Raw genomic sequence first — 13,121 nt, 5'->3', positions numbered from 1 at the left:
GCAGATACTGCTGTGAAATGATTTGAGAACAGACCTTTCCCCCTTACAATGTGTCGCTCCTTCTAGATAGGTGATGTCCAGATGTGCATTCATAAAAGACTGCCTTCTTCCCTCCTCCTCAGCTAAGAATATCACAGTATGCTCGGAATAAGAGGATATTAGTTGATCTTGTAATTCAGACTCCCAAGCCACCAGACTGTCCGTTTACTGCTGAAATCTTGAGCGGCCAACATTGTTCTGGAGGTGGTGATGTTAAACTGCATCTTCAGGGCTCCTCCTGTGATGTAGTAGTTGAGGTTACTTGCACCTGGGTGGGTTGTTAGCTTTTTGGTATTTCTGCTGTGTCTTGGGGAAAAGAAAAAAACCAACCGGGTTTCCTTCTGAATAAACATGCTGCGTGCAGAAATTATTTAAACAGGCGGTCGGCCTAGCTTAGGTTGCATGTATTTTAGATTGCATCCTCGCCACACCAGCCTTTCATGCACACTTGCAGGAGAGAGGTGATACGGTTAACTCTCATATTATTGCATGGTATGCAGTGTCATTAAAATGTCACATTGATACAATTCAGTAGCTCTCTGCCTGCTGACTGGCGTTTTGTCTTTGAAAGATTTTTCAATGAAGCTGCCATTTCAGTGACTGCATAGTGAAAAGATGCTGGGGAAAGACAAGGCAAATGAGTAGTAGATCTCCAGAGGCACAGGGGTGGGTGCCTATGTGTAAGTTCCAAATATAAATAATGGCATAATGATAAATAATGGCATAATGACAGCTTGTCTTCCACGCATTGCTGATTAAAAAGGGAAATTGGATATGGCTAACAACTGAATGCAGGTGATTTTGCTTCAGGTGGGCATTGTGAAGCTGCATCTGTTGCTTCAATACATGCCTAGGTTTTATTCACATATCTATTATCTTATTATTTAAGCCTGCATTGCCTTCCAGCTCATTCTAATGAATCTAAGCTTTCTGGACTTTATGTAAAGGAATGCTCGAAGAAAAGAAAGGCAAATTTATTTTCTCTTAGCATAGTCACTTTACAACAAGTGAATTCTGCAACCTGTTTTTGATTTGCAAAATAACATAGCTTGGGGCATGTAAGGGTTGTGAAACCTTGGAATTTGTTTCCTTAAGTGTATCCATGATGTAAGTATAGCAAGTTCTCAAGCAGAGACCAAGAACCAGTAAAAGACATTTATAGAACCAGTTTCTCTGTATCTTCTAATATATTATTTGAAGAACAAGGAAAGGGTGGAGCATTTAAAGTGCCACAATGAGAACATGCATTGATCCATTTACATTATTAGAATGACCAGACCTATTAATTGGCTTATCTTTGTGTGTTCAGAGAGCTTTTGTAGTTGGTGCGTGTACCATGGTTTCACCATGGTGTCCTTTATGCATAATAGCTAATGGTCTGAACTAAGCAAAAGTTTTTTCTTTTATAGCACAGGATGAATGAGATCTTTTTTGCCATGTTGCATCATGGTGGGAACGGGTAGGCTTGCAGGATTTTTTGCTTTTAGTTTTAATAGAAAATATTCTGGCATTTGACCTGGAGATGATTGAATTTCTGATCAGTCTTTGCTGAAATGGTGGTGTGATGTGGCGAGAGCAATTATCATCGCCCCCTGATATCATAGCTTTGGAGAATTTTACTGAGGCTTGCAGAAGGTTAAAGAAGTATTGTTTGCGGAGGAACGTAGAGTCTGATATAATGATAGAAATTTTAGCCAACTGTGCAAATTAAAGCTTTCTCTCCATATAGTTCTGGTGACAATACTTTTTGAGCTGAGATATTTTTCTGCCAGATTTTTGGTACTTAATTGTTATATTACATGATGTAAGGTGGGTAGCTAATTAGGACCAGAGTGGAAGAGATACTGTATCTTGCCCAGTTCACATGTAATTCTAAGCCAAAACATGGATAAGAGATTGTGATACTCCTGCTACTGCAAGCTAAGCTATGATTTGACTTAAGTTGTCCAAACCCAGGGTCATGCTTTGCTTTCTTCAGACCAACCACAAGCTGTAAACAAAGAACAAACCTTGGCTACCGCTTGTGGAGTGAAATAAATCTCAAGCCCAAATTCTGATAACACTTGATTACCGTAAGTCCAACCATAGTTTACCTTATAGCAGCACAGCAGCAACAGGACTGAAGAAGGAACAAAGCAGCTGCAATCGACTCCACATGCCTGCACATTTTAGTGTTACATTTGAACTGGGTCATTGTGAAGTTGAAAAATGACTCAGAATCTGCTAGCTTTCAGAATAAAACCTTAGGATGGCAGTTTCCAGTAGAAAACAAGATATGGCTGGACCACTGAAAACTAGATTTCCTCCCAGGAATTACTGGGAAAATGAGAACTTCAAAATCTGAATGTGTCTTTAGCCCATGTATATTGTTTTGAGTGCAACTTAACTCAGCAAAAAAGGGAATTTACAGATGCAGAAATTAGATTTCAGTTTAATTGGTACAGATTCCCTCTGTTGTGCAAACTGTTCTCAGATATGTGGCTTTATTCTCTGTGTGTTTACTCTGAAGTAATGATCATAGTGTTTAGTGAGGATTACTTTTCAGTAAGTATGCATGCTATTTGTAGCCTGAGTGAGTAGTGAAAAGATCTTCAGCACTTGCACCAATTTTTGAAGAGTTAATGTATGCGCTGAAGTGAGCCTGCTGCTTCTAAATGACATTTTATACTCCCACATAAGTATACACATGCACTGCTTTTTCATTTGCAACATATGCAAGTAGAAACATGGTCTTTTCTGCTCTACTCATGCATATTTTTAAAGGAAAAGCGGGTGATTTATACATGCGTGCACCTTTCATATCTGAAGTGCAATGCATGTATTTTTACAGAATATTATAAAGAAGCAGCCTAAGACAGATTGGTGAAGTAGTGAGTGGGATGTGAAGGCAGCTTGTATGAGCAAGCGATTTGCAAAATGCAGATACAGTGGAATCTTGGTTTGCGACCACAATTGGTTCCGGGGAGCCAGCCGCTCCTCGAGTTGGTCGCTCCCTGATGCACGCTTCTGCGCATCCGAGTGCTGCGGAACCCAGATGTAAACACTTCCGGGTCTGTGGTGGTCGGAAACCAGGGCGGCCGCTCCCCGGGGCGGCCGCAAACCGAGGTTCCACTGTACAAGAAGAGACTGTAACTACAGAGGATTCTTGCTAAGTACAGTGGTACCTCGGGTTACAAACGCTTCAGGTTACAGTTTCCGCTAACCCGGAAGTAGTATCTCAGATTAAGAACTTTGCTTCAGGATGAGAACAGAAAGTGTGTTCCGGCGGTGCGGCGGCAGCAGGAGGCTCCATTAGCTAAAGTGGTGCTTCAGGTTAAGAACAGTTTCAGGTTAAGAATGGACCTCCGGAACGAATTAAGTTCTTAACCAGGGGTACCACTGTATATATGGGATACTAGAATTCTGAAAATGACATTGTGGATAGTACTACATTGAAAATAGCAAATTGAACAACTAAATATTTTATGATTTCTTGAAAAATTTAATATTTTATGATTTCTTGAAAAAATATGTATACACATGCAGGTGTTGAGTGTTCAGTATTGAAGTTAGTGTATCAGAATTTATCCCAGAACCTTACTTTGTAAATGGTTACAGTTCAGAATCTACTTTTTTATATAGTCATAGGCCATAATTGGATGTACCGGTAATTCTAAGTCATAGTTTAGCACAAGTGTTGCTGTCTTTCTTGGGCTTGTAGGTACGTTTGCAATTTTGAAAGACTGCCGGGGACACCACCCTTTTGGTTGCTTCATTCCCCCATGGATCAGTCAGTTTGCATGTGCAAACTCTTTCTCTGTTTTCCATAGGGTTTGGGTAAAAGTCAGATGCAGTAGAATTAAAACATTCTCTTGAATTCTTATTTTCACCATGGAAGCCAATGGGAACAAATGTGATCTGTACTGGGCGGGGGACCTGTGGAAAAAAATAGCCAGTTTCAAGAGGATCTGCTTTATTGGTTTTAGTGGCTTTCAATGTCAATAAGTCTACTGACTGAGTAAAACTTAGTTGAATGCATTTGCATGTTTCCCTTTTAACTGTACAATCAATCACTCATGACTATCCCAGGATTTTCAGGGAGAAACATTGTGAAGGGCTGTGTACACTCATTCAACCAACAATATTTATGTATGGCTTTTCTTCTTCTTTGGCGATCACTCGTATCCGAATAAGATTGTCTTCCATAAACACAATTTTAACAATGGGTCCGTAAGTGACTGTGGAGGCCAATTCTGGATCCACACGTCCTTCCATAGTGGGGACATTGTTTTCCAGGCGGGAGTTGATCACGGTGTGGATTTGCCTAGCACGCCTTCCTCTTAGCACGTTTCTCCTTTGCGTCCTGAGATCGAGTGTCTTCAAAGCCCATGACACCTTTGGTAAAGGCTGGGGTCCGCTCGCAGGGCAGTGTTTTTCATAAAGCAGGGATCGAGGATGCTAGTGGGTATGATGTACATTCATACATACAGTCAGCCGTACCTTGGAAGTCGAACGGAATTCATTCCAGAAGTTCGGCTTCCAAAATGTTCGGAAACCAAAGCGCGGCTTCTGATTGGCTGCAGGAAGCCGCGGAAGCTGTGCCAGATGTTTGGCTTCCGAAAATCGTTTGAAAACCGGAACACTCACTTCTGGGTTTTGATAATTTGGGAGCCGATTTGTTTGGGAGCCAAAGCGTTTGAGATCCAAGGTACGACTATACTTATTTTCTCCCTCCACACACATTTCTTTGAAGGGGATAAATGCATTTGAGGACATCCTCTGCAAGCAGTTGGCTTATCATCCTCTTACCTAAATAAAGATTTTTATTTTTTTAAGCCATGCTGGGAAAGAAGCGCAACTTTTAATCTTCACGATTACCTTCATAGCTGAATGCAAAACAATGTAACTACACTTGCATGTTGGTAATCTGACAAGAGCATAGTGTTGTCCTGAAATAAACAGTGTGATTTTTGTACTCTCTGCCATTTGGTTATATATAAACTCTGTGTGAGGGAAGGGAAGTCTCAGCACTTTTCACAATGCCTTTTTTTATTTGTTCTGTCTCCTGTATAATGGGTTGGAAGTTTTTACTTTGCCACACAAGTTAAAAAGGAATATGTTGGTGGGATAACTGATTCTTGAAATGCTAACAGGGCTCCACTTGGTATTTGGGAGCTAGTCCTCCTGAAATAGTGGTTTTACTAAGTAAGATCTAATGGTTTTGAATTAATTACAGTCATACCTTGTGTTGCGTTCTGCTCTTGTTACGGACTTTCAGCTTACGAATGCGGCAAACCCGGAAGTGTTTACTGCCTGCACATGCGCAGAAGCAATCTGCGTGCTTTGTGCAAGCGCAGAGGTGCTTGATTGTGCCGCGCACATGTGCAGAAGAGGCACTCTAGTTGCGGGCCTTTTGGGGTGCAAATGGCAAATGGCACCCCAAAATGGATTAAGTCCGTGAATGGCACCCCAAAACGGATTAAGTCCGCAACCACTGTACTTCTCTTTGTTAATTCCTTGAGGTCAGAGCATGTCACGTTACTACTGCACAAGGAAATTGAGTAATCTTGAGAGATTCTCCCAGTTAAGGATGCTTTGGGATAAAATGTCTTCTCCTGCTGGGCAAGACTGCTTTTTTCCAGCTCTTTACTGTCTCTGGCCATCTGCAGAGATAGCTGACTCAATATTACAGAGGGGAACAGGTCTAACCTTGCCTGTGGAATAAATTCCTTTAGGAAAGGAAAAGGATTGCATTCAAGAGCAATAGGGGGTATTTAAATTCTAAATTTATAAAACAGAATAAATAGCTCAAAGTAGTATTGATGAGACGACTCGGGATGTAACACAGTGATGCTACAGAAACCAAGAGACAACTGTAATATTCACCATCTTTCTTGCACTGAGACAACCAGTGTTTTTTTTACTAGATAAAGAGGTGCTGGAACTTACCATGAATGCCTCCCTCTTTCTCTTAGAATGGCAATGGCACCCGCCTGAGAGGTGCTGGAACTGAGTTCCTGTGAGTTTCCCCTGAAAAAAGCCCTGGAGATGACCAAAGTTATCACAGTGGTTAAGGCTGGGGATTTCTCAGGAATTTGGCTCTCTTTACTGCTGGCAATATTTGTGTTATGATGTCCTTCTGATTTCTATACAGTGGAACCTCGTGTTATGTACTGCCCTCCTCACGAATGCTTCGGGTTACAAGCTCTGATAACCCAGAATTAGATGCTCCTGGTTGCGAACTTTGCCCCGGGATGCGAGCGGAAGTCGTGTGCTGCTGGTGCAGCAGCAGCAGGAGGTGCCATTAGCAAAAGCGCGCCTCATGTTAAGAACAGTTTCAGGTTACAAACAGACCTCTGGAGGTACCACTGTACTGGAAAAGTCTAAAACAGAGATGAAGCACCTGTGTCCCTCCATATGTTGCTGGACTCTAACAATATCTGGAGGGTCACAGGTTCTTTATCCCTGGTCTAAAGTAAGGGTTAGAAGGGATGAGCAGAAAGCTTGAGGCTATGCTGCCCTAGAATCTAGACCAGGCACCCCCAAACTTCGGCCCTCCAGATGTTTTGGACTGCAATTCCCATCTTCCCCGACCGCTGGTCCTGTTAGCTAGGGATCATGGGAGTCGTAGGCCAAACCATCTGGAGGGCCGCAGTTTGGGGATGCCTGATCTAGACAGAAGCCACATAGGTAGAAATTCCTTCCATGCAGACAATGGTGTAACTTCCTCATGTACTTTGTCATACTGTATGTGACAAACACATGTGTCTTTATTTCTTCTGGGTAGGAATTGGTGGCATGCTGTATTTGTTAGTTGCCTACCACATTTGCACCTCGTGAGATTACAAATCTTACTATCTCACACCGGATGAATTATTCACACAGTTCTATAGAAGAGACTTCCATCTAGGAAATGTCATCTTGTGAGAAACAGCCGTGGAAAAGGGTGGGGAAACATTATCATTAAAGAGATTTAAGGATCCAGGAAAAAAAAAATCAGATTGAAATGGATTTAAGACATGTGAACACTTCAAGCATCATGCTTTAAGCACATACTGGACGGATTTAAAAGGCATTAGTGGTCTAATTGGGATACTTCAAAACTAATGTTCCTGCCTTTTAAAAACAAGCAAACAAATAAACTTGCTAATGTCAAAGATTTGTGTGAAGTAAAAATCAGTGTGCGCACTTAGACGAAACATATTCCAATTGACATATGAAATTGCTGAGTGTGTGAAATACATACATAGAAAATACCCTGATGTGCAATTTTTTGAGACAGTACTTAGATTAAAAGTTAAATTTAAGTACTACATTTTAATTGTGATGTATTAAATTGCTAATATTGGACATCTAGACGCTTGAATCTGTTCTTTATGAATAACCTGAATCAGGGGACTGATTTCATTTTCTTAGGGGCTAGACTACATTGGCATTGTCTAAAAAGGCACAAGGGATATGCAGTCTATGGCCCAAGGCTGCTTGACTTGTCAGGATGCCCTTTTCACTGAAGCACACACACAGAGACAGGCTTGGTTTAGAGTAGTACAAATGAAATGTGATTGGCTTTATATAGATGGTAACATTGTGGAGGAGACAGTACATATTTCTTCATTGTTTCTGGCATGAGGAAAGAACAGCACTACCGGTAGCTGGGAGGCTCAGGAAAGTGGACTTGGTATCATTACCCTCCGCAGAACTTCCCATGTGCTGTTGTCTACCTCTTTTGGAGGAGTGTGTTTGGAGCCACCTATGAACCACCTAGCCTGGTGGGAAGACCCAGCTTTCTCTGAACTGTGTTTAAGCCAGGCTGCTGGGCCCCTTGGAATACAGCAAGATGAGCATGGCTCACATTTTAATTTAGTTTAGTTTAGTTTTTGTTGCTTAACTTTGGTTTTGCTTTATGTATTATATCTTTCTATATGAACTTATCATATGTTTGTTGAATTACTTTTTTTTTATTGAAAGGTTTTGCAACATTTTTTTCAAATATTTTGATAATTAGATGGTTGGGAGATACTTTGAGCGTAGGAAGAGTCTGCTGGGCCTAGCATCCTGTTCTCACAGTTGCCAGCCCAATGGCAATGGAAAGGCCAAAAGCAAACCCTGAGTGCAACAGCACTCTACCCATTTGTGATTCCCAGCAACTGGTATACTGCCTCCAACAGTGGAGGCAGAAAGAACATAGCCATCATGGGCACAAAGTTCCTGTGGAGAAGTGACATACAGTGGTACCTCAAAAGTTGAACGGAATCCATTCCGGAAGTCCATTCGACTTCCAAAATGTTCGGAAACCGCATGCGGAAGTTGCATTGGATGTTTGGGTTCCAAAGAACATTCGCAAACCGGAACACTCACTTCCGTGTTTGTGGTGTTTGGGAGCCAAAACATTCGACTCTCAAGGTGTTCACGAACCAGGGTACGACTGTATAACTAAACTTAAACTAGTAGCCTGCTTTCAGCTCTTGCCTGTGTACAGGATTCTGGACTAGATCAACCACTGGCTTGATACACTAGGCTCTTCCTATGTTCTTATGTTATGTTAGGATAGTAGCTTTGGCAAGAACAGCTAATATAATCTCTTGCCATGCACCTTGTGTACATGATGTAATCTCCAATTTAGTAAATTTGATTTATTGGAAGTAATAGATTCTGCATACTTGACAGAAATTTCCATCATCTGTTAGTCTTTCATCAAGTAAGATGAGTAGAATTCCTGACTGTTAAGTATAGAAGATCATAAACTTTTAAGATAAAATATGAATACAGTGGAACCTCGGTGTATGAACACCTCGGTTTACGAATTTTCGGTTTACGAACGCCACGGACCCATCTGGAACGGATTAATTCACTTTCCATTACTTTCAATGGGAAAGTTCGCTTCAGTTTATGAACGCTTCAGTTTAAGTACTCTGCGGACCGTCTGGAACAGATTAATCCACTTTCCATTACTTTCAATGGGAAAGTTTGCTTCAGTTTATGAACGCTTCAGTTTATGAACAGACTTCCGGAACGAATTGTGTTCATAAACCGAGGTACCACTGTATATGACAATTAACCCAGAATGCTTAGCAGGCTTCTTAATATCAAATTACAGTAAACTTGCCTTTTTGCATTTGAAAATAGAATGAACAGGGTAGGTGTCTATCTCTATTGGTGTTGATATTTATATTTCATATTAAAAATGTATTTGACTGTCTCTTTTGGCTGCAGTTGCAAATGTAACATGTTGGTTCTCAAATTATGCTACTATATGGTTGCTTTGCATAGCTGTTTAATACTGATTTATGACAATACTATTTTAAAAATATTTGTTCAGATACTAACTTACTATTTGGAGTACCAGTACTCTGAATTCTATTAAGTTACGTATGTTGTAGGAGTTGTGCCTAAAACACATGTTAATCTCTGTGGCTAATTTCTTTTGGTTTTAAGACAGGAAGTGGCTCACCACTGTGTTGAATATTTAGCTGCAGCCTGTGCCTAGACTAGTTAGGTGACAAACTCAAATGTTCTTCAAAAGTCAGTACAGTTCAGTTGAAAATGCGGAGCCTAGCTTCCTTATTGAATATAATTACAAAAATAACAGAAAAATACAGTTAAAATAACAGTACAATGCCTAATAAATAACCATTCTGTAGATGAAAATTAATTGAGCCTGATTGGCCAAAGATCTAAAATGCTTAAAAAGTAGGTAGTAAGTGTAGATGAATTGACTTAATTGTCAACACAGCCTGTAAATTGGGTATTAGTGGAAGTTTTTAAGGAGCCAGTATTTGTCGGTTCAGTGGCTAGTTCTCTATAGCAATCTCTTAGTGTTGACTAATTATTTGGGCCTTTGATACTGCAACAAAAGTATATTGTTATAAACCATTACGTGGAGCTTCACGTTAGGGTTGTCTTAGTCATTGAGAAGACATTGAAGGGGAATTGAGCTTTCATTTGTCCAGAGCTGCCTTAACGTAAGCACTCCAAACGAGTGTAATAAAAATGATTTCTGTTGTGGTTTGCACAGAAACTTGAAATAAGTGCTGGTGGTTTGCTGATTGCATACTTTGACTTCATTACTATGAGGAATCTTTTAAAACAATGCCCATGTGTTTGATTTTTCTTAGTTGAATTCTGTCATGGTTAAAGACTTCTCTTTCTCCTAATATGCCGTAATTAAAACTCGCGGTTACTTAAAAGTTTTGTCAGACAAGAGTGTTTCCATTACCTCTGCAAATCTAGGAGTGGGAGAGGAATATTCCAGCAACATTGTAGAATATGTGTGATGGAATTTGTAGACAAGTTGATTTGTTCCTATTAAAATATAAGCGCTGAGTATGGTTTCCCCCTCTCTTTTAGGGCGGGGGTTATTGGGTTATTTTTATTTTGATTATATATTTTGATTTTGTTCTGTGAACTGCTCTGAGACCTCTGGGTATAGGGCGGTATATAAATTCAATGAATAATAATGATAATAATAATAATAATTTTAAGTCACAACACCCTCATGTTTTTCAGTGCCTCTTAACATCTAATATCCCTAGACTATTAAACTGAAAATTACTTTCTGAATTCACACATGTATTACTTTAGATGATATAAGTTAGTTGTGCTATTAGAGTTTTGAAAAGGAAAGAGTGTTAATCTGGAGAGTCTTAATTTCCTAGAGCAGACTTGTAAATAGCTAAGTGCTTGGATGCCTGTGGCAAGTGAAATTTGTCTGCATGACGTAAGATGAGTTTGAATTTCTTCTAGTCATAAAAAGGCAGTAGCTGTCTTTTCTCTCTCTTTCTGGAAGACCATCAGCTCTGAAGAAAAATCAGACCCTGTTCACCGTTGGGGGATTTGGGGCTCGGACTGTGTATATATGCAGTCTTTGTGGAAGAATTGTACACTTCTCTCCCACTCTCTATGATGTGCAGCTAAGCTGTGGTCGCTGCCTGATTTGTCCCACTTAGGATTCTGTGTTTGTGTCCCAGCAGGGGACAACCACATTGTTCAGCCCAGACACTGAGGTCCAGCTCTGAGGGTCTTCTGGCGGTTCCCTCAGTGTGAGAGGTGAGGTTACAGGGAACCAGGCAGAGGGCCTTCTCAGTAGCAATGCCTGCCCTGTGGAACACCCATCAGATGTCAAGGAAATAAACAACTATCTGACTTTTAGAAGACATCTGAAGGCAACCCTGTATTGGGAAATTTTTTATGTCTAATGTTTAGCGATTTTTATGTGCTGTAAGCCACCCAGAGTGGCTGGGGAAACCCAACCAGATGGGCGGGGAATAATAATAATAATAATAATAATAATAATAATAATAATAATAATAATAATAATAATTATTATTATTATTATTTTTCCCACCCAAAGTTCTCCCATTACAACTTTTGCATTCAGACTCGGACTCTTCTGCAACAATTCCAACTATCACTTGATAGTATTTTTTCAGCAGTCCTGTCCCCATCCCCCTAGACCAGATGGCTTCTTGGGATAAACCATCTACTTGGCTGAGATTACACCTGTCTGCTATCATTGGTTGTATTGTGAACGCTGCTCACTTCATAGAGATTGTGCAGCCATTTCCCCCCAGGTCCTGCAAACATGTGGATTCTGCTCTCATTTGAGTCTTATTTTCTCTGCAGAACCTTCTGTATTCAATGTTATGCTCTCCGTATGTTGTTGGACTATATCTCCTATCAGACCCAGCCAGCATGGTCAGTGATGATGGGATGGGAGTTTATACTCTAAACAATATCTAGAGGGCACCATATTGACTTCCCCTGCTGTTCTGTCCTAAGCAGAGGTCCTGCCTGGGGTATGAGGATGTCCCCTGCTGGGACACAAACACACAATCCTAAGTGGGACAAATCAGGCAGCGACCACAGCTTAGCTGCACATCATAGAGAGTGGGAGAGAGGTGTACAATGCAAACTCAACAGGGATTTGAATAGGGTGTATGCTAAGCACAAATTCCAGGGATCCAGGGTCATGTACTGCTAGTCCCGGGTCAGGGTCAAGGAAACAAAGGTCTAGCACAGGTCAGGTGCCAGCAAAACAAGGTCAGATAAAGGAGGGAGGGATTTAGGGAAGTAAAGTTAGGCAATACGCTCTACGTGGGGCTACCTTTGAAGGTGACCCAGAAACTGCAATTAATCCAGAATGTGGTAGCTAGACTAGTGACTGGGAGTGGCCACCAGGACCACATAACACAGGTCCTGAGAGATCTACAGGTACATTGGCTCCCAGTACGTTTCCGAGCACAATTCAAAGTGTTGGTGTTGACCTTTAAAGCCCTAAACGGCCTCGGTCCTGTATACCTGAAGGAGCGTCTCCACCCCCATCATTCAGCCCAGACACTGAGATCTTGCGCCGAGGGCCTTTTGGCGGTTCCCTCAATGCGAGATGTGAGTTTAGAGGGAACTAGACAGAGGGCCTTCTCGGTAGTGGCACCTACCCTGTGGAACGCCCTTCCAACAGACGTGAAGCAGCTATCCTATTTTTAAAAGTCATCTGAAGGCAGCCCTGTTTAGGGATGTTTTTAATATTTAATGCTGTATTGTTTTAATATTCGATTGGGAGCCGTCCAGAGTGGCTGGGGAGACTCAGCCAGATGGGTGGGTACATAGCTGTCAAGTTGTCCCTTTTTAAAGGGAAATTTCCTTATGCTGAATAGGCTTCCTTGTGAGAAAAGGGAAAACTTGACAGCTGTGGCGGGGTATAAATAATAAATTATATTATTATTATTATTTTAGGTTGAAATGCAAGCAAGCTGGGTAGCACCCTAGATAGCTCCAAGTGGCACCTAGGCAGGAAGCCAAACAAGGCAAACTTAAATGTTGTTTTAACACCAGCAACTGAGCCTTAAATGGGAATGCACATTCTAGCTAGCTCCACTCATGATGAGTGAAGCCTCTGTTCTTAAAGGAAAGTAGCCTGTTTTAGCAGTCACTGACTGGCAATGTAAAGGAGGCCCGGGGTTCTTTGTGGCCTCTTAGCTGAAGTTACTGGAATTTGAGGAAGGCTATGTGCCTTTCTATGTGCCTGTGACGGCACGTATGTCAAAGACTAGTTCTGTGGGTAAATCCTTTCCCCAGTCCATTATGTCCTTTGTATCCATGGTCTT

The 13,121-nt window shown here is 41.2% G+C and overlaps 1 protein-coding gene across 8 annotated transcripts in view; it reads left to right on the top strand.

The window, feature by feature from the left end:
* Positions 1 to 13,121, top strand: part of ABI2 (abl interactor 2) — a 52,388-nt gene that overhangs the window by 1,270 nt on the left and 37,997 nt on the right. The window lies entirely within an intron of this gene.

Source organism: Zootoca vivipara, chromosome 1 (genome assembly GCF_965207765.1).
Source record: "Zootoca vivipara chromosome 1, rZooViv2.hap1.1, whole genome shotgun sequence".
Lineage (NCBI taxonomy): Eukaryota > Metazoa > Chordata > Lepidosauria > Squamata > Lacertidae > Zootoca > Zootoca vivipara.
The sequence above is the reverse complement of the archived record's forward strand: the minus strand, read 5'-3'. Positions and strand labels throughout refer to the sequence as shown.